Source organism: Varanus komodoensis, unplaced genomic scaffold (assembly GCF_004798865.1).
Source record: "Varanus komodoensis strain SLA01 unplaced genomic scaffold, ASM479886v1 scaffold38, whole genome shotgun sequence".
In the NCBI taxonomy this organism is placed as follows: domain Eukaryota; kingdom Metazoa; phylum Chordata; class Lepidosauria; order Squamata; family Varanidae; genus Varanus; species Varanus komodoensis.
Window position 1 is genome coordinate 578707 of NW_025335909.1, and position 20854 is coordinate 599560.

A 20854-nucleotide genomic window follows, 5' to 3' on the forward strand; every position below is an offset into this window, starting at 1 on the left:
ACATACCGAGATGGTGCATTTTAGCTGAAAGCTCTCGCTCTGGCAGAAACTGGACCATATGAGCAGCATTTCGAGTGTGGAGAGCACCTGCACCAAAGCTGGGAAGCCAGGAAACCATCTGTGGTCGGGGGAGGAGACTGGGCCACCTGGAAAGCCCCAGTGCACTAGCCTGGGCTCCCAGTTCTGAGGTCCAGCAAGGGGAAGTGCAGTGCTTCTGAATGATTAGGAAAGGAGTCAATCAGTGAACAAGAAGGTTAATTTTCATACTTAAAAATGTATCCTCAGCTTAATTCTGTGCCAGATTTAAAAAGATTTTTTTTTTAAGAATTAGTTTCATAATGGAAATCTGTAGGTGGCTGGTACCTTCTTGGGAGAGGCATTTTTTTCCATTTGGATAGGACTGTTTTTCTGCATTAGTTCCCCACCTGCTATCTTAGCTTTCCCTTCCCAACCTGATGCTCTCCAGATGTGTCAGCCTGCAATTCCCATAATCCCCAGCTCCCCTCTCTCTACCTCTCACACTCTCCATCTTTCCCCCCCTTTCTTAGCCCTGAACAGCCAAATAAAATGTCAACCTTGTGAGAATGAAAAATTCATCAGCGTTCACTGTATAATCTCAGCACTACAGATCATTAAGACAACTTGTTGATTTATCAGTGTTCTTTGAAGACCCTTTTCGGGTGAGGAAAAGTCCTCATTGGACTGATTTCTAACATGTTAGCCTTATACAACTAAAAGATTCTTCTGGTACCTTGAAGAGGAAAAACGATTTTACAGTGTTAAATTTAGTTCTTTGAGGGATGTGCATTTCTTGCTCCAGATACCCTGGGTTCCTTTCCTGTTTTAAGATGTTTTTTGGAAGAATTATATATAGGAATGGTTATTAAATATTATTGCTATTTAATATGTGTTTGAATTCACCATCCTGGTTCAGGACAGCTTACAAAAAGCCATAAAAATAAGTCTTGTGGAATGCATATAAAGGTAATCATGAAGGCTAAACAGACGAGGAAGCAATTGGAAAATGTGGGATTGCAGTGGCATTTCCCAGAATTCCTCACCTTTAGTCCCTCCCCAAGTGTCTTAGACTGCACCCCCCCCCCATGTTGGAGAAGGCTGCACACCGGGCTCCCTCAAGGGTGGGGAATCTGTGCCCTGCCATAGTTTTGACCTGCAATTCCCAGCAACCCTAGCAAGGATACCAGGGGTGAGGGATCTTGGGAGTTGCAAGCCCCAAAACTCTGGAGGGCCACGTGTTGCCCATGCCTGCGCTAAGCGGTTGAGTCTCTGCTCCTCTGGCCCGTGCTACCTCCGGCGAGTACGAGCTCCAACTGGTGCCTTTGCATCCTTCAATTCACACTGGATATTCCTTGTTGGCAGTGCCAACCTAAGGTCCAAACCCTTTTCCGCCTTCCCTTCCTCTGTGAAGAGCATTTGCAGGCAGTGAAAAGGCTTAGTTTGGGGGGAGAGCAGAAAGAGAGAGCGTTCTGAGTTGTTGAAAGGAGTCAGCGATTCAGGTGATGAGCACATCTGTGAAATCCATAGCCAGATATTATTTAGGGTTGGTTTCCATGGGAATGTTTTGGGCAGCACGCTCCCGTCCTCTCGGGCTCTTTCCTGTGCATTTCCTGCACTGAGCATGTGTTACATCTTTCTGTCCAAGAGACAACATGTTTCATATTTTCCCATAACCTTCCTCTGACCCTTTTGGCTGAGGAAAGGAAACGCAAGATGGGACCGTTTCTCACTCTTGATTTTGAGTGCTTACACAGAATGGAAAAATCCCATGTCACTGGTTGGCTCCTTCCCCTTCCCCCACACTTTTTGTGGGTATGTCGTTGTACGATACTCCTTGGATCCATAAACCATGGGGAGGAACCCTCCAGGACCCAGAGCAGCTCCTTCGCTGCTCACAAGATGGTTTTGCCTCTTCATGTGGGACTGTTTCTCTTCTCTGAAGCCTTACCATGGAAGATTTAATTAGCAGCTGATTATGGGTCAGGTAAGCAAACTCATGCCTTTCCTTCCCCAAAGGCTAGAGGCACAAACCACAGTAGGATCTGTTCGTTTTGGGAATGCTTTGATGTTTTCTGTTGGTGGTGGCAGTGAAAGCAAAGTCGTGGCCAATCTGAGGGATCTTCGGAAAGGTCCGTAGCTATCCCATAGAGATAGAAAATGTCTAGAAGGGCTCGGAGCCTGTACTTGGCAGGAATTCAAGTGTCCAGTTCTCCGTGGGCACGGTGGGTGTTGCTTTTCCACCACGCAGCATCTCAGTGGTGAAAAGCCTGTGCTTACGACCCTCAAAGAACTGTGGTTCTCAGAATATGGCGAGGAAAGCTGTGCAATCAATCCAGTGGACGTCTGCCGGGGAGATGAGTGTCCAGGCTGCTGCCCCGTATCTTAAGTGCAGGTGCGGCAAAGCAGGTCAGTTCTGGTGCACCGAACTTTTCCAATTGTGGCAGGCTGCAATCCTACAAACTTGCTCTGGTGTCAAAGCACAGCGGAGCACAACTTTCCCCCACTCCAAGATGTGTTGGAGCAACAGTCCACGGGTCCTGCTGGCCAGAGGTGCAGGCCAGCACATCTGGAGGGCACTAGATAGGTTTGGAGAGGGCCGGCTTGCAGCGGAACTTAAGGCATACAGACCTTCTGGGACAGACTGAGATTTTGCAGAGCGCTGCCATCTGGCAAGGTGCGTGATGGATTGCAGGTCTGTTTTGGCTCGCCGCGCCTGCCTGTGTTTCTTCATCTTCACGAGTGCTTTCGTGAGCATATTCCAGCAGGACACAGCCACTGTGGAAGCGAATGTCCCACTGGTTGGATTCTTTCTGTAGCAAGTGTGCTTTCTAGTTCCTTTCATTCTCCTTGGTGCCTCACGTCTCTTTCCCAGGGATTTCCAGTTTTGAGATACTTGGACACTACACTCAATCTCTGAGGTCTTTCTCTGAGTGCCAGCACAGAGGGAGGTACAGCGGGTGGCACCAAGGGGAAGGGCCTTCTCAGAGGTGGCCCCATCCATGAAATACTCTCCCCACTGCAGTTCAGCTGGTGCCAAATCTGTCATCTTTTGGGCACCAGGTTAAGACAGCCCCCTTTTTAAGAACTTAATCAGCCACCCAGGGGCCTTAGGAAGAACACCAGGTGTTACGGAGTCACTCTTTTTATTATTCTTTGTATTTCTTGCTTTTATCATCTGTTTTTAGTTGTTTAAAATCTTTTACTGTTTTTTCTGATCGCTATCATTTGTTTTTAGGGATTGTGTAAACCTCCCAGAAATAATAATAATTATTATTAATATTATTATTATCATCACCATCATCATCATCATTATTCAGTGGTGGCGGCAGCAGCAGCATTTTCAGAACACACACCTTTCTGGTTAACGTTATTTGCTGATTTATTTATTTATTTATTTTTCTATTTATATCCTGCCTTTTCCTACAAAGGGCTCGAGGCAGCTTACATCATTCTCCTCCTCCATCTTATCCCCACAACAACAGCCCTGTGAGGTAGGTTGGGCTGAGAGTCTGTGGCTGGCCCAAAGTCACCCAGTTGGCTCCATGGCTGAGCGGGGACTAGAACCCAGATCGCCTGAGTCCCAGTCCCACGCTCTTCACCACGACACCACACTGGCTCTCTTTATTTCATCTTCCAGGCTTTTCATTCAACAAACTGGCACCTGAGAAATATTTATAAGAAGTGTGCAAACTCCAGGCTTCCACACTTGGCACTAGGAGTTCACCGAAAGAAAGAAACAGCCTGTGATTGCACTCTGATGTTTTCTTGCCTACTTCTGAGCTTATGGATCAGAAGGGAGCCAAGCTGAGTTTTTTCATGGACCACAATTTCGCATCTTTTTGTTACACGGTGAATGGGATTTCTGGAAACTGGCACCAGGAAAACTCATGGCTTCAATAGAACGTAGAATTCCATGAGCCCTGTGTTTGCTGGGTGCTGTTTTTGTATAAACAGCAACGAAAAGCCCGTGGCTTGGCAAGATTTGTGCAAATCTCTCAGAACGTGCGCTTTCCAGGTACCGTTTTGGTGCCAAAGGGGCCTGTTTGGCACAAAACGGCACCTGGAGAACATACTGATTAATGAGATTAGTGCAAAACCCAGTAACCCACATATTTTCCTGGTGCCATTTTGTTCCAAAATGGCCATTGTTACCCAAAACTGCCCAAGCAAAGCACCACGGCTGAGCACAATGTGTGGAGTGCACAAATTCTGCTAAAACAATGTGTTTTTCCAGTGATGGTTTCCATAAATTCCACTGGCAGTTTCAAAACAAAATGCAAATTGTAGCCCATCTTGTAGGCAAAAGTCCATGAAGTCGACTGGCACGACAGCGAGTCTTTGCCAGTTGCAGCCGCTAAACCAGATGTGAGCAGGGACTGAACTGGGGAAATCTAATGGATTTCCACAGCACCTCTCCAAATGGATTCCTCACACACCTTTTTGCTCACCCACAAGACCCTTCCATTTGGCACTGTGTTAGTGTGCCTCTCTCGTTCTCGTTTTCCTTTCCCAAATATTCGTTTTGGCAGCTGTGCTCTCAGTGATGTTTCCTTCTCACATCACACCCCGTATCGCTGAGCCAGATTTTTCTTCCTCCAGTTTGTGTGCCGATTCCTACTTTTCTCCCAGTCTCAGGATCTTTGATGCCACAAATCCAGAGCCATCCATTTTGATCCACATTTCCTTCTGAATAGGGGCACCGGCCGATGCCAGGCGTCATGTAATGAGGACTTTCTCAATCCAGATGTTGGGGCACCAGCTCCCATCAGCCTCAGATAGCATGCCACTTATCCACCCCAAACATCTGCAGAAAGCTGACTCGGTCGCTCATCTTCCTTGCCTGACCCAAGCACATTTCTGTCTTTGCTTGACGCAAACCGATTTGCAGCCCCTGCGGCCTCCCGATTCCATCTGGGAAAAAAACCCTCTTGGCACAATGAGCTCTTGCAGACAGCTCCCTAGCGCCATGTGATGTGACTTTTTGCCATAAATGCTTCCTTTTCACATCCTGCCCCACCGTCGCCCCATGCGAGCCTGTGTGCCAAGCCATTTGCTCCCTCCAGGGAGTGAGGACTCTGCGCATTCTTGCGCACTTATGCAGCACAAATGTTCTTTGCTTAAAACATTCTCTTAAGGTCATAGGCCGGGGGTGCAGTGTGTCCTTTTGAAAATAGCTTCCCTTTTGAGGACAGTTACCAGATACTCCTCTGGGGTGGCCTACAGCTGGTGCGCCTTGGTACTAACCTAATCCTTTGAATGGTGTCTACAGAACACAAGTGCACTTCTCAGTGTATTTAAAGGGGCACACCTGTTTGGTTACGGCTATTAGATGCCTAAGGGATGGAAGGGGCTATTGGGGAAGCGAAAAGGGGTTGCTCTTTGGGTGGCGTGTTTTTCTTGCCCATCCTGTATGTTCCTCCAAAGCGCCGAGCAAAAGCGCCGTCCCAACGTTCTCCTCCCCCTTTGCAGGTGGAAAACTTGGGCTGCGAGGGGAGGTTTCTTTCCACCCTCCTTCCCCCAGATACTCCTCAAGGGTTTTTTTTTTTTTTTGTGGTGGCTGAAATGCTCCGGTTACTTGTCAGGGAGTCTGGATGGAAGAAAATGAAAATAGCAACAATAAGGGACCGTTGTGGGGGAAATCCGCTCGTCCTGTATCCATGGAGTCAAGTTGTCAGGTTCCAGTTCTGCTTGCACAGGTGTGTACCTTCCCTGTATAAGGTTGGCCTCGTACTTCTGGCTCTCCCGCCATTACGAGGCCATTGACCTGCGTAAGAAGCTCGTGTGGGCAGCGGCCCCGGTTCATTTCAGCGGAGGGAACAGTTCTGAATGTGAAGGAATGTGTGAGCAGCTGCCCTCCAGATGTTTGGGACTTGATTCCTAGCATCCCTGACCTTTGGCCGTGCTGGCTGAGACTTATGGGAGTTGAAGTTCAAAACCTCTGGAGGGCCCCGGCTTGGGTGGTTTGCTCACTGAAATGGGTCGGAGAGCTGAAACCAGGAGTCCTTTCCACTGGGAAAAGGGGCCGGGGAGATCGGGCAATCGCTCAGAGCAGTGGCTTCATCGCGGATGGGCCGACGTGCATGAAATGGGAAGGAAAAAGGGGGAGACGAATTCACATGGACCAAGGAATGGAATTCCTGGCCACGAGTTGTCATAGTGGCTACTGATTTGAAAAGGGCACTTGACAAATTCTTGGAGGTAAAGCCTAGTCGTGGCTGTTGGCTTAAGTCCAGGGAAAGTGGCTACCTTCTGTCAAGCCAGCTCCTGGTCTTTAGCTCAGCATTATGGGTTGTTTCTGATGGGCCTCAGGCAGAAATCTCTCCCAGCGCTGAATGGAGGTGCTGGGAACCAGATTTTTTCATGCCCCAACAATATCCAGCCTGCCCCCATATAAAGCAGGATCAGTGCTGGTCTAGACAGACCTTCTGGGGCCTCACTCCTCAGGGTTGCTCTTGCATTTGTAAGAGACATGGGGAATCTGCCTGCTACAGAGTCAACTCCTGGTCTGTCTAGCTCAGTTCTGCTGGCCCTGGCTAGCAGCAACGGCTTTCCAGGGTGTCAGGTAGAAGCCTTCCTGGAGAGGCCAGGGATTGGGACCTTCTGCACACAAAGCAGGGACTTTGCCGAGGAGCTGAGGTACCAGCCTTGCCATAACGTTATCCCTTGAGTTGTGACATCTTCTTGAGAAGGTCGAGATGCTTTTGCACAGTATTTTGAAAAGTTGTTGGCTTACGCTTCTGTGTGAAACAGTGAGGGAGTGAAGTGGAGAGACGGACTCCTCTTATATGAAGGGCTCCTTAGGTGCCTTTATTAGTGTATGTGAGTTTTTACTCCATTCGGACGTCTTCAGCCTGCACATTCCCGATTTATATTTGTATGGCATGGCTGTTTTTATCATGTTGTGTCTACGCTCTTGCCGCACCCAACCCGACTGCAGCAGACCGCAGCCACGGTTTCTGTTTGCTCAGCTCTGCATTACCACTACAATTCCTTGGGGAATGGGTAACTCCTGCTTTAAAAAAAAGTGTGTGGGGTGGGGGGGAAGCTTGCAATGCAGTAATTAATCAGTTTCATATAAGCTGCTTAGCCTGTGTTTATTGAGATTATGGAACTAAGAAAGTCCTAAAAAGTCAACTCCTAAATTCCTTCCTAGTCACTAAATGCCATCCTCAGCCCTCTTCCTGCTTTGTGCTAGCAGGCAAACCTGTTTGGCCTGCCCGTTGGCTTGACCAAAGCCCCGAATGTGCCACTGGGTGGGGTGGGGGGAGATCCTTCCTGTCGAAATTGCTCCTGAACTCTGCACCTGCCCTCGCCGGCACCTGGAGTCACCTGGTGCATGACTGTGAAGGAGGATGAAAAGGATAAGATGGAGGAGAGACGGAAGACCAGGTAACCTGCCTCGGGTGCCTTCCAAGAGGGGAAGCGGTGGGATATACAGGTGATATGGTTGTCAGTAGTATCGTGTTGTACCTTTCCTCCTTCCTTCCTCTGCAAACCCGGTGAAGTAGTGGGAGGCAGTGACTGGCCCAGACGATGGAGGAAAAGGCGGCCAGTGGCTGCTAGCCCTGACATGTTCCTTCCACTGTGTAGATTGCTTGGGCGGGGAGAGTGCCGCTTTATTTCTGTCCTGCTGGTGGGATCCTATGCTTGATCACTGTCTGAACAGAAAGCTGGACCGGGTGGGCCTTGGGTCTGTTCAGCCCTGCTGGATTAGCCCGCAGGTCCATCTAGTCCAGATCGGTGGCAAGCCAGCTGCCCACAGGATCACACCAGCAGGATGGGTGCAAGCCCTCCTCCTGCCCAAGCTCTCCAGAGACTGGTGCATGCAGGCAGGCCACCCCTGGTGAAGGAGGGAGCCCAAGGCCAGCAAAGATAGTAGCCACAGAGAGCTGCCTCCTCCGCGTCCATTCACCTTTTAAAGCCATCTGCGCTGCCGGCCGTCACCACTTCCCATGGCAGCAAATTCTGTAGTATGTGCTGCATGAAGAAGTCCTTGCTTTTATCCAGTCTGAACCTCCCACCAGTCAGGCTCATGGGATGACCCTGGGTTCAAGCGTTAGAGAAAGCTAGGTAAATGTCTCCCTCTCTACGTTCTCCACGCCTTGCATTATTTTAAACACCTCTATCATGTGTCCCCTTCCCCACCTTTTTCTAAGCCGAATAGTCCCAGTTGCCTTTCTCTGTACTTTTTCCAATTCAGCAGTGCCCTTTTTTGGGTAAGGCAACCAGAACTAAGCACGAGATTCCAAGTGCAGTTGCAGAGTCGCAGGAAGAGAAGATTTGTATGAGAGAAGTGAGATTTCGGCAGTTCTAATTTCTGCTCCATTCCTAACTATGCCTTGCCTAGAAATTGGGTTTTTCATAGCAGCTGCACGCTGGCTGACATTTTCACTGCGCTGTCCACTACTTCCCCAAGATCCCCTTCTTAATCCATCACTGCTAGCTCAGATGCCATCAATGTGGAGTTGGGATTAGTTGCCCCAACATGCATTACTTTACATTTGCTTATATTGAAACGTATTTGTCATTTTGATGCCCTTTCTCCCAGCTTGGAAAGATCCTTTTTGGAGTTCCTCATAATCTCTCTTGGTTTTAACCACCCTAAAAAGTTTACTGCCATCAGCAGACTTGGGCGACTTCACTACTCACTCCTAATTCCAGATAGTTTGTGGTAGTTTATGAAAGGTTTGGTCCCGATACAAACCCCTACAGGGCTCCACTGGAGACCTCTCTTGAGTGGGAGAAATTGCCATTCCCACCCTCTGTCTTCTGATCATTAACCAGTTAGCAATCCGTAAGAGGACCCCCCTCCCTTTTATTCCAGGGCTTCCTAGGTTGCTCAGGAGCCTTGGTGAGCAACTTTGTCAAAAGCCTTTTTGGAAGTCCAGACAAACCGTGTCTACTGGATCACCCTTGTTTATGTGCTAATTGACATTCTCAAAGAGCCCCAAAGGTTGATAAAGCAAGGGCTCCCCTTGTGGAAGCCATGCTGATTTTTTTTCCAGTAGGACTTCTCCCTCCGTGTGATTTATTCTGTCTTTAATTATGCTTTTTAGAAGGTTACCCAGAACAAATGTTAAGCTAACTGGCCTGGGATTTCCCAGATTCCCCCAGATCCCTTTTTAAAAATTGGTGTTGCACCAGCCATTCTCCAGTCCTCTGTACAAGAGCTGATTTTAGAGACATATTAAAAATGTTGGTAGGAAGGCTTTCGTGCTTGAGTTCTGGACTGGGTGACTTGCTGACTTTCAGTTTGTCGGTAAGGTTGAACATCGCATCTTTTGCCAGTATTATCTGCCCTAATTCCACAGATTCCCTTCCAGAATTCATTATCTCAGGGACTGGAATCTGCTGTTCATCCTCTTCTGTGAAAACTGTCAGAAATAATTCATTCGGCTTCTCTGCAATCTCTTTGTCTTTCTCTGAGTGCTCCTTTAATTCCATTATCATTCAATGGCCCAACTGTTTCCTTAGCGCTCTTTCTTTTGCTGTATCCTTTACTGCAAGCCTTGATGTTGTTAGCGATGTGCCGTTCCTTCGCTTCTCTGATGGCCTGCTTGCATCTCCCTTGTGCAAGCTTGTGGTCCCGTCTGTTCTTCTCATTTGGGCAGGACTTCCAGTTTTTGAAGGACGTTTTCTCCTCCCGAATCGCTTCCTTGACTCTATGAATTAACCATGTTGTTGATTTCCCAGACTTTGTACTCCCTTTTCTCATTTGTGGTATGAATATTGGGTATGCCTCTATTACCATGTTTTTGAGTAATCTCAAAGCGCTTTGATGCAACTTAAACTTCTTGAGTCCCTTCTTCAGCTTCTTCATTACCAGTTCCCCCATTTCTGAGAAGTTTTCTCTTTTGAAGTCAAAGGCACCTGCGTTCAGCATCTCTGGCAGTCTCCCACTGGACCATTTATTAAATCCGATACCAGTGTGGTCGTGGTTCTCGAATGGCTCAACAACATTTCCATCCTGCATTAAGGTCCTGGGCAACCCCGCCTAGGGCTAAATCCAGGACTGCCCCCTCTTTCTGGCACCATCTTTTGCGTTCAGCCACTCCCACGAGTGTCCTGTGGTCCTTGAGCATTTTTCCAAAATTAAATGCAGCTCTTGGGTTCAAATAGTCTTCCCACCCCTTCCAGAGGCTTGCATATTAAAGTGAATTCTATAACCTTGTGGGAAAAAACACAGGACCAATTTCCAGCTTTTTTTTTTTTTCAGCTGGTGATTCCACCCCCCCCCCCAAATAGGTGAATATGAACCTCTGCTTTTGGATTATTATATTGAAGCTTTGGGGGAGCTCCTAAACCGGGGAGAGAAAAGACGCTGAAGGCAAGATTTTTCTTAAACTCTGACCTACTGAGAGTGTGATGCCGGTGTTTGGTTTTGGCAAGTAGGTGATTGTTGCACAAAAAGTCCAATAAAAACACTATTTGTTGACTTTGCACAGGTTTTATGAGTCTAACTAGTCATCTCAAGCCTGGCGATCTTGTGCCATGTTTACCTAGTACAGTTTTCCAGCGCTTTCTCCTCCTTGATGTCCATTAAGTAGCCCTTTTCTGCTGCTGCGTTCAGTGTTGTCAGAGTTTTGGAAGTAAGGGAGGAAAAGCACAAGAGCGAGCGAGCAAAGAGACCTGCTGTTCACATGACACAAACTGTTGGCTTATTTAACCTATGCTTCTTTGGCAGATGATCAAACAAACTGTGATGTGTTTTTATAATCCTTGGGTTGTTTGTTTCCTTCCTGCTTTGCCCATTCACTCCCTCTATGCCCAACATACTGACATGAAGAACTGATAGTTCTTTTTAATCCACTCTTGCCCACTGAATCTGTAGTCTCCCCAAATAGCCCACATCTCTGTGTTCGAACATAACGACAACTCATGTTTTAAGCCATTCAGAGTTCCCAGCCTAACCACAAACCATGACTTCCACATTAACAGACCATGGTTTGTTAGCACGCTTAGACTTGCTCAGCACGACCACCTGGCATTCAACAACCCATGAATTAAATAAACCATTGGTATGCGTATTATGTGAAAACCAAGTCAGAGTCTCAAAAAAGGACCCCAGAGAAGGAGAAGAGACCCCATGGCTTGTTTTTATACACTTGGTTTGTCATGGTTAGCAGCTCACAGACAAAGCATAGTTTAATGTAACAACCCATGATTCAACAGCGTCATGAGGGAGCCAGTGTGGTATAGTAGTTAAGAGCATGGACTGGCTCTCAGGTGCTCAGCCACGGAGTCAGCTGGGTGGCGTTGGGCCAGGCGCTCAGCCTAAGCTACCTTGCCGGGTTGTTGATGAGATGGGAGGAGGAGAATGATGTGAGCTGCATTGGGTTCTTGGTAAGAAAAAGGCGACGTATGAATCAAACAGCATTTCAGTCTCAGACTCTTGAGATTTCAACGCATGTAAGCTGGATCTAACACTTTTATTCTGGACTCTGCTTTGATGGATCATAGCCCTTTTGATCAGGTGGCCAATGCACTGGGAGGAGTCTGAGGTGTATATGAAGTTAGCTACGTTGGAGCGGGGAGGAAGGAAATTAAAAGCAGCGGTGGCAACCGCATTCTACGCTGCAAACGGTCCTTGGATGGTGCGGTTGTTGCTGATAACCCGGACATCCTGCTGAGCCAATGACCACATGGAGTGGGATAAGGACCCTTTATCCTGATCCAGGCCTCTGAGAATAGGATTAAATCTGTTTCTGAATTCTAAGTCAGGGCTGTCGGGAACAAAGCTTCAGTCGACTGGTCTCTGCTAACTTGCATATGTCCAGTGTCTAATTAACTTCCAGAACGGGCATGCTTGGGCAGTTCTCCACCCTGCATTTAGCCTATTTGAGCTCGGTGGGGCTCACTTCTGAGTGGCCAGGGAGAGAGTCACTGTGCAGGGCGAGAGCTTCCTTTGTTGGCGTTGGCCTTGCAGGCGGTCCTTTTATGTCCAAGAGGGGTAGAGGAGCATTCCTTCTGGGAAAGTGTCACTGTGTGCCCTCCAGGGGAAATTGCTGCTGATCAGACGCCCCGAAGTTTCCCTGTCATTCTCCAAAATGCTTAATTTCGGTTTCTGTTAATTTCTTAACATCTCCTTTCCCCTCATCACCAAAGGCACCGATTGCTCTGAGCACAGCCTCTAGGCCAGGCAGCGCTATGCACGCCGGGAGACGAAAAGGCCCTGCAGAGCCGTCTGGGGTATGCTCGGCGTTGTAGGGCTTTCCCTTTCCTGTCTAAACACGCATAGAATCGCACCCTGCATGAATATATAATTGCAGAAACTCAGGGAGGGGTGTTGGTTTTAAATTTAGCTTCATCGTGGGCTTCTCCTCCTTTCATTCAGCAGTCTTGCTAAAAGGAATCTTAAGTGTAAAAAATCTCATCCAGGGTTTCGTTACTGCTCAGTAGAACCTACCATCCTATAGTGCTGAAGGCTTCTGGCCAGGGGTTTTCACTGCAGAGCTAAACCTTTGTTTGGGGTCTACGGATTCCAGTGACTAAATGCTCCTGCCATGTTCTTCTGGATCTCTGCAGGTGGAGAAGCTTCTCTATGGAAGCTCACTGTTGTGTGAATTTCCATCATGTGAAGGATTCTGGGGTGGGGAAGGTCTCTACATGTTGAGAAGTGGAAAGTTCAAGAGCTGGGCAACGTGTGGCTTTCCAGATTTATTAGCCTACAGCTCCCTACAGCCCCGATGAAGAAGGATCATCAGACCAAAACATCCGGAGGGACACAGGTTCCTCTGCTGGGGGAAAGGAGTTCACAAAGGACCTGTGTGTGAAAGAGAGACCGGCCAAAGAATGTACACCTTGGTTTCTTGAAAGACTTCGCCTGTCGATCAGCCTGCGCCCGTCTAGATCTTTTTCGATGTTTAGGATAGCAAGCCCCGGTTGACCATGCTGAATGTTATAGACCAAAACATCTGGATGGACCCCAGTTGTGAAAAACTTCTATAGAGCTTAGTTGGGACTGAGTCGATACTTCTTCAGTATCTCCAAGGAAGTTTCATAAGTGAGGGTTTTGTTTTGATCCTTGAAAAAAGCTGGAGGGAAACTTTCCCGGGAAAAGGAGTCTCTTGTATAGAATTAAAGCCAGGAAGTGGGGGACACCTGGGGACGGGGTGTTGAGGCAGCAAATAATGGAAACATGGTGATGGTTGATATTGAAAAGGCTTGTTCTGCAGAGACGGGTGCACCCCTCCCTGTGTTTGGACAGGGGATAGTGGGGCTTAGAAGAGTTGTTCTGGCCTAAACATGCCCAGGATTCAGCCCCACAAGACTGAAGATGACAGAACACCGTGGCAGCCCGTCCACGGAGGTGTCCAGGTGGCCGCCTTGAATGACCTTCCCGTACCCCATAGCTCCATTTTGCCTTTTTGAGGTCTCCTTCCTTGGAAGCAACGATGAAACGTGGGGATAAGCTCCCACACCCTGCTCATTCCCCTTCCCCAGAGCTCAAGAGGGGTTTGCTAATTCTGCAGCAACATTTGGCTGGGGTTTTTTTGTATCTCCCTCCCTCCCTCCCTCCCCCTCCTCCTCCTCCTCCCCCCTCTCTCTCGCTCTCTCTCTCTCCTCTTTTCCTTTTCTTTTTTAAATGGATGTTTCGATTTTGATTGCAATTTTTTAATTGCATTTAACAGTGATCCCTGCTGGTTCTTCACTCTGCATCTTTAGAAACCACGGTCCATTGAAGGCTGTTGTGATTTCAATGGAACATCATGGGGTGTACCTGGCCCGTCGGGCAGCACGGGATGGAGGTGCCTTTAGCCCAGTGTACCTGGCATGGTAAGCAGCAACAGAGCGGAGTTCACCTGCGTTCTTCCTGCCCCTGCAGCCGGGCCACCCCCTCCCTCCCCGCCCCCGCTTCGATGCAGCTTTGGCACCAGTTGGTTTTGCTGCTGCTTCGCGGGTGTCTGTCGTTCCTTCTCTCCTCTTGCTTGTGTCGGCATGTGTCTGCTTCCCCTGAGCCAAGATCCGAAGCTTCGTCGAGCTCTTTGGTTGTGTTCTCTCTCCCCAGAGCTACCCTGGGGTCTGCATCTGGATAGTCGCTCCTTTGATGAGGTAGCCTTCCTGGACGTTGGCTTGCTCTCCTAGGGCTCCACAGCAGGGGTGGGAAATTTCTTTCAGCCCGAGGGCCAAACTCCCATTTTGCAGAAGCTTGCAGGGGCTGCATCCCAGTGGTGGGCGGGGCCTACAGCAAAAGGGGTGGGGCAAACTAGGATGCCATTTTGGCTTCAAGCTTCGGGCAGGTGTTGCTACCTTTTGGAAGGGGCAGGGACTGCGAAAGAAGGAAAAATACTGAACGATTAGTCAAGGGGCAGGGATGTGGCTGAGAAAAGGGGTGTGGCCGAGAAAAGGAGGCGTGGCCATGGAGCGGGGGGGGGCAGGTTCATCCTCTGCTCTAGAGGAAGAGAAGGCAGACTTCATTGTTGCAGGACCTGCAAGAAGTGCAGGGGTGGGGGCATAATAAAGACCAGGGTGTGCCTGAGCATATGCTAAACCCAGCTGCTTGTTTCCAGAACTTGCCCCAAGCTCTCTGCCCCCTCCATGCAGAAATTCTCTTCTGGTTGCTGTTCGGCAAGCTTTCCTTCATTGCAGCAGTCTAATTTAGGGAAGGCCAGGAAAGCGTACATGGTGGCAGTTATGAAACACCTGTGAGTTGGGATTTCACACTGATCGACTGCAAATCAAGCACCAGCTTCCCAGCAGATCCCAATCTGACTCTGCGTTCTCCTGATAGGAGGACTGCTCGTGAATGATACCAGATGGGTGTACAACTCATTGCTAGATTAAGCTTGGACATAACCCCATGGAGATGTGGGAGGAAGGAACTGGAAAATGTGGTCAGGAAATCCCCCCCCCCCCACCAAGGAACTGGAGGAAAACCAAATTTCTCCTCCCCAGCCAAAACCAAAAAAGTATCAGGGTTTGGTTTTGTTGCCCAGACCTCTGCATCTCTACTCTGTTTTGGCCATCTGTGAGAAGTCAGCATTCCTTCCAGCTCGCCAGCCAGGGACTTGAAACAGAAAGAGTTGTGGGTTACCTATCTCCATGTGTTTAATCCAAGCGCATTTTGAGCAATTGGTTCCTCACCGAGGGACAGTCTTGCTGCAATTTCTCGCATGACCAGCTCCAAGAGAGCCGTCGAACCACATGGTAGCTGATCCAGTCATCGGAGAGCCAAATTGCACGGGAACGTTAAGCAGACACATTTTTAACAGTGTGTTTAAATGGGGCTGCTGCTTTTTCTCCCCCATGCAGACTGGATTTGAGATGGCAGTGTGCACGGAAGGAGTTCTTCATCCCTTCCCATCCACTGCCACTTTTCCACCAAAATCCTTCCATCTCCCCACACCCGCACCGCTCCAGAAAGAGCAGCTGTGAAGGCAGGGGTTGTTGGCAGGGAAAATGAAGGAAGTGTCACACCGAACGCCTCCCCGAATGGAAAGAGTTCCAGCCAAATCAAGGGCTGCTTTTCCTGAGCAGCTTTTAAAAAGATGTGCATAATCTAAAATGCTGTTCGAAGATGTTGCGAGAAAAGTTCTCAGCTTGAAGAGCTCATTGCTTGAAATGTCGTGGGTTTTTTACTTCCTGCATCGATGCATTTGTTTCCATGCCCCTTGAAATTCTGCTCTTTCTCTCTTCCAAACCTTCCCAGGAATACCCCAGAAAGCACCCTATCTCTGGCGTCTTGTCTGTGCTTTCATCCCTTGAATTTTGTATTGTTACTGCGGCTACTACATTGCATTTATACCCCGACTTTATTCCTCTTGGATGGAAGTCAAGCGACTTGCAAAGTTCTCCTCCTTTCCGTTTTATCCTCAACAACAACCCTGTGAGGTAGGGTGAGAGTCTGTGACTGGCCTGGAGTCACCCAGTGAGTGGGGACTGAAACTCAAATTGCTCTGACCACTGCATCACACTGGATCTCTTTTAGAGCCGGTTTCAGGCAAAACTGCATGTTAAATTAATCAGATGCAATATAGCTGAGGTCAGTCTAACTATTCTAAAATCAGTGTCTGTGGCCCTGATTTGGAATTTAACCTGCCTCTCATTTTTCCCCCCTAATTCCCCCTCACCATTGCATGGGCGGGTTTTGGAAAAAGGAAAAACTCCACTTGTGTCAGTTAAGGTTTTCTTTCTTCTTTCAACTCCCACCCTGCCACTGGAAGGGATTTTAGCAAAAACTCAAATGCAGTTTTAATCCTCCCCTCCTGGTATATAGTGCTCCCAACCTGAATTGGGGCCATGCGCCTTTACACTAGAGTTGAAAATAAATTCTTGATTGCATGTCAAGAATTGGTCCTTACACGCGTTGCTAGATGAGGTGAGAAATGTTCAGAAGGGACAGAATGGCGGGCATGTGGAGGGGACGTGTTTTCTCAGTCCTCCTTGCCCAAAACCCCCCTGCAAGCAGAAAGCCAGCACTGCAAGGAACATGGTAAGCTAAACCCTTTGGCTTGCTTTCCGTTTCCTTTACTGAGATCCTTAACGAAGACCATGATGTGGCAAGGTCTTTGGGGTTTGGGCTCATGCATTTGTTTTGCATGGTGGGTGGTGTGGCAGGAGAACAGCCCCGGCTTGAGATGATTCCAGCTCACCCTACACCATATTGTAGGTCTCCTCTTTGGGGCGCCCTTTCCTAGGGCCGCGGGGTGCTTGCACAAGCTCTCCACATTCTGTCATTGTGTGGATGTGCTGAGCAGCAGCACAGCATGGGTGGACCTCGGGGCCTGTGCCCAGGGCCCCAGAATGACTATCCAGAGAAGGGCAGGTGACGCAGGCTTCCGGCTGTTCACACCTGTACTCACAAGGATGCTAAGATTTAAGTTGGCGTAAAAAGCAACTTCGCACGTGTTCGTAGTAGCGTTGTTCTAACATTCCGTGGATACTGCTGTAAAACACGGAACTGCAGTTTGGGTGGAGAAGAGGAAGGCTAGTTAAATCTTCAGAACTGAAATAATTAATACACCTGGCCACCAGAAGGTCCCTCACCCACCTTGATGACATCTACAGATGAACATTACCTGTAACTGAGTAGCACTTAGTCCCAAAAGGAGTGAGAGGGAAAGATTTTTGCCGTGCAAACCCTTCTGGACCCAAGGCTTCTTGGGGAAGGCGCTGTCAGATTTCTGAGCAGGGAGGGGGCAGTGATTGTGGTGTTTCACATAGATGAGTCCACAAAGGGACACTTTTTAGAGTGGCAACATCAGTTGCTGGCCTTCGGCGTGTCACTTTGGAAATGCCCCAGTCCCAGAATCTCACGCACACTTTTCCTTGGGCACGTTCTGCCTCGGTCCTTCAAATCTTCTGGGCACTGTAGTGAACGCAACACAAGCCTTTGTTCCAAGAGCACGAGGAGAGGGTGCAAGGAATGGCAAGCAGAGCCAAACCAATTTGGCACAGAAATCGCGGGCTCGGTGTTTTCTCCTTGAGTCAGCAAATCGCACAGCGGCGGCCGCTGCCGCGTTAGGTTCCCTCTCTCCCCCGCCCTCCCCCCTGCCTCTTAAAATGGATGTTGCTGCCGGGCTTCGCTCGTCCTGCGAGTGCCCCTGAGCCCCCATCTGTGGTCTGCAAGGCGGGAGGTTCAGCAGCTCTCTCTGGCCCCACAGTGCTACTTATCCATCTGAATCAAGGTGCTCCCTTCCCTTGGCACTCCTGCTATTCTGCTCCGTCTTGCAGTGTTTGATCCCTCAGTCAGTTCCTCCCAGGGGTTAGGTGGTTGCCCCGAAATTGCCCATAATCTTGGGGTATTTGGGGGGCGGGGGTATGCATATTAAAGCAATTTTGCTCCTCTCCTTGGCTGAGAAAGTTTCCTGGAATCACTTCTATAAGAGGCATTTTGCACTCAGAGACCACTCTACCCCCACCCCCCAGAAAACCCCCACAGTTATGGGTCTGACCATAAAGCCCAAGCTCAATGTACGGAAGGTCCCAAGTTGATCCTTGGCATCTCTGATTTCATCCATGGGGGAGCAATGATCAGAATGATCCTTCCCTGCCCAAGACCCTGGAGAGGTCCTGCAAGCCAGAATACTAGGACTGACACCCTGTCCTTGCTATAAAGCCACTGCCAATGTTTAGGGTCAGGCACTGGGCCCATCTGCAGCACTCTGTTTCTTACTGGGGCCAGTGTCAAAGGTGGGGATGGCAGGAGACCTGGCGAGGACGTACACCAACAGGGGCACTGCCAGGAGCTCCCTGGAGCTGCGCTTTGGTTCCAAATTCCAGCCTGCCTCTTGCGCTGGCCAGAACCATGGTAGTGCTCAGAACGGGGCACAGAAGATCTCCAGAAAGCTGACCCACTGACTCTGCCTGTCCAGCCAGCAATAGCCGGGGGAGAAGGAGCTTGTGGAGCAACAGCAGCTGGTGCTGAAGGTTTGGGGAAAGGTCAACCAACTGAGGGCAGCTTGCCCGAGGACTCCCCAGGGCTGTCTTCCCCAGTGCTGTCCTGCTCTTTGAGTGCCCTCTGTGTTTGTTCTGCTTGCCTTTCCACTTCACTTGAATTTTGGTGCAGCGAGCGCCATTTTCCTGTGTGCGTTGCCTGTTGTGTGAGGAAAGCTGTGCTCATGGTTTCTGTCCCCTGTGCACATGTTGGCGAAACCTGCTGGAAGGGACCTGTGAACTCACATAGGTTTCCTGTTTGACGGGGGCTGTTTAACCCAAACAGGGCAAAAGAAATCCAGGGCTGGAACGGGGGTGTTCAGCCCCTTTGTTTTTCTTCCCTTGCACAGGTGTGCCTCAATAGCAGCACAAAAGCCAACAACTCTCACGTCAGACTGTCTTTTCTGCTGCAGTCAATCGGTGCACTCCCTGCACGACGACAAAACGCACCACACCCAAAGCAAGGCCCACCCAGGCACTAACTCGCTTTGCTTTTGCAAAAGTCCTGCGTGGTATCAAGGTGTGTGCGCAGGTAGGGTAGGCCGGCAAGGGGTACAGTGCAAGTGAAAGCTGCACCAAGGCGCTGCGCACTCACGGAGTTCATGCAAAGCTTAGAAAGCAGAGCAGCACCCGTCCTACTTAGTGCACCTGCTCCACTTTAGCAACCGGGCCAGGTAATCGGTGCGCTAAAACTTGGGGCAATTTGGATTGGGAAAATTGCTCTGCTTGCTCTCGGAAAGTATATTACTTGTTTCTGGTGCTTCAGACGTGTTTTCACGAGTGTTTACCGCCATTGACAAAGTGCGGGCAATGCAGAAGGACCTCAGATTGAGACAGGGGCCTTCTGGAGGACTTTGGCGTATTTGCTGGGCAGCAGATCAGCTCCACAGGGGGCAGGTGGGCAGCAGATGCTGCGGGAGGGGGGCACAACAGTGGCAGATCTTTGAAATTCTCCCCCAAGGCCATGTTGCTCGTCGAAGGCCGCCCCTCCTCCATCCTTAGTGAGGGTTTCTGCAACCCTGGAGAACCCCAGAACGAGCCAGAAGCTCCCCCTTGGTTCTCAGAGACCCTGTTCTTTGCTGCAGCTCCGTCCACACTCGCCAGCTGCTTTTGCAACTGCCTCTCCTTTCCGTGGTGCCTTTCCAAGCGCCGTATGTGTCGCGGTTTTGTCCATGCTTATGTCCAACAAGCCTTCCATGGTATGGTAGAAAAACATCCGACAGATAGATATGGTTTAACTCCAGGGTGCAATTGCATGGAGGAAAACACCTTGCACAAGTGCCCGCACCTCGTCGCCACACCCGGCCTCTCTGCTCCGCTGCAATCTTCATAGTCCAGCATTTTCCAGCTCTGCCTTGAGGTCCGGTGTTTTGCCTGTGCTTGCAGAAGAACTCCCTTTTGTTCTAGCAGCGTCAGCACAAGCTCCCGATGCTTCTGCTGGCTTGTCTGTTCTGTTAATTACTTCGCCTTTGCTGCCAATCAGGGCCTGGGAGAGGCACCAGCTTTTCCTAAGAGTGCCGTGATCTTGCAGGATGCAGAGGAGGCCCTCTTGGATCAGGGCGGTGGAGCGGTGGTCCGTCTGGTGTGGCGTCCTCTCTCCCGAAGCGGGTTGTGGTGAGGGTAAAACAGGAAGGAAAGGGACCGTACGAGCCACCTCGGGTTCCTTGCAAGAGGAAGAAAGTAGGGATAGCTGATAAACGAATAAAACCACCGAGATGTCTCTGCTGTAGGCGTCTACGTCGGATTTGCATGGAAAGAAAGCTGTTCTAAATCGAAAAGTATATTTTCCTTGCATTTGCTGTTGAGTGTGCATGTGGGCAGGGGAGGGTTACAGCTGCTCCTCTTAGAAGAGACCTTTTCTCTCCCACCTTCCCTCTCCCCTGCCTTCTCTCTCACAGGAGGAAACACCTGTTAAGACTGACTTGCTCCACACATAAGGACAAAGCCAGAATAGTTGTTGAAAATCTTGGCTTGTCATTATTTCTAAGCCCTGCACTATCCCCATCCGCCCCAAGAGACAGTCGGTATTCTGTGGCCATAGAACTTGTTCAGTCCTGACTGGGAGGTTTTGGAGGTGTTGTCCCTTAGGGTTTTTTTTTTGGAGGGGGGTGGAATAAGACCCTTTTTGCTCATCTACAAACCCCAGCCTTTGGATATCTCCCTTTGGTTTTGTTTTGTTTCATGCTGTTTTGACAAGAGAAGAAACAGCCGAATAACAGTATAGTTACTAACCGAATATTGTTAAGAAGGGGAGTGAGGAGGGCAACAGAAATGCTCCAGGGTTTGGAAACACCGCCCTGTGAGGAGGGACTGAGGGAACTGGGTATGTTCAGCCTTGAGAAGAGAAGACTGGGGGGTGGGGGGGTGGACATGATATCCCTCTAGAAGTACCTCAAAGGATATCACAAAGGGGAAAGTCAAGATCTCTTCTTGCTGATGCCAGAGTGTAGGACACAGAATA

General features: G+C 49.4%; 1 protein-coding gene across 12 annotated transcripts in view; it reads left to right on the plus strand.

The window, feature by feature from the left end:
• Nucleotides 1–20854, plus strand: part of HIC2 (HIC ZBTB transcriptional repressor 2) — a 110063-nt gene that overhangs the window by 74307 nt on the left and 14902 nt on the right. For 8 of the 12 annotated variants that reach the window (XM_044440772.1, XM_044440773.1, XM_044440775.1 and 5 more), the window contains one exon: nt 13650–13794. The exons of 3 other annotated variants lie outside the window; for them this stretch is intronic. The gene's annotated coding sequence lies outside the window, so the exon portion shown is untranslated. The remainder of the gene's footprint in view (nt 1–13649; nt 13795–20854) is intronic. One more of the 12 variants, XM_044440779.1, reaches the window with a different exon arrangement.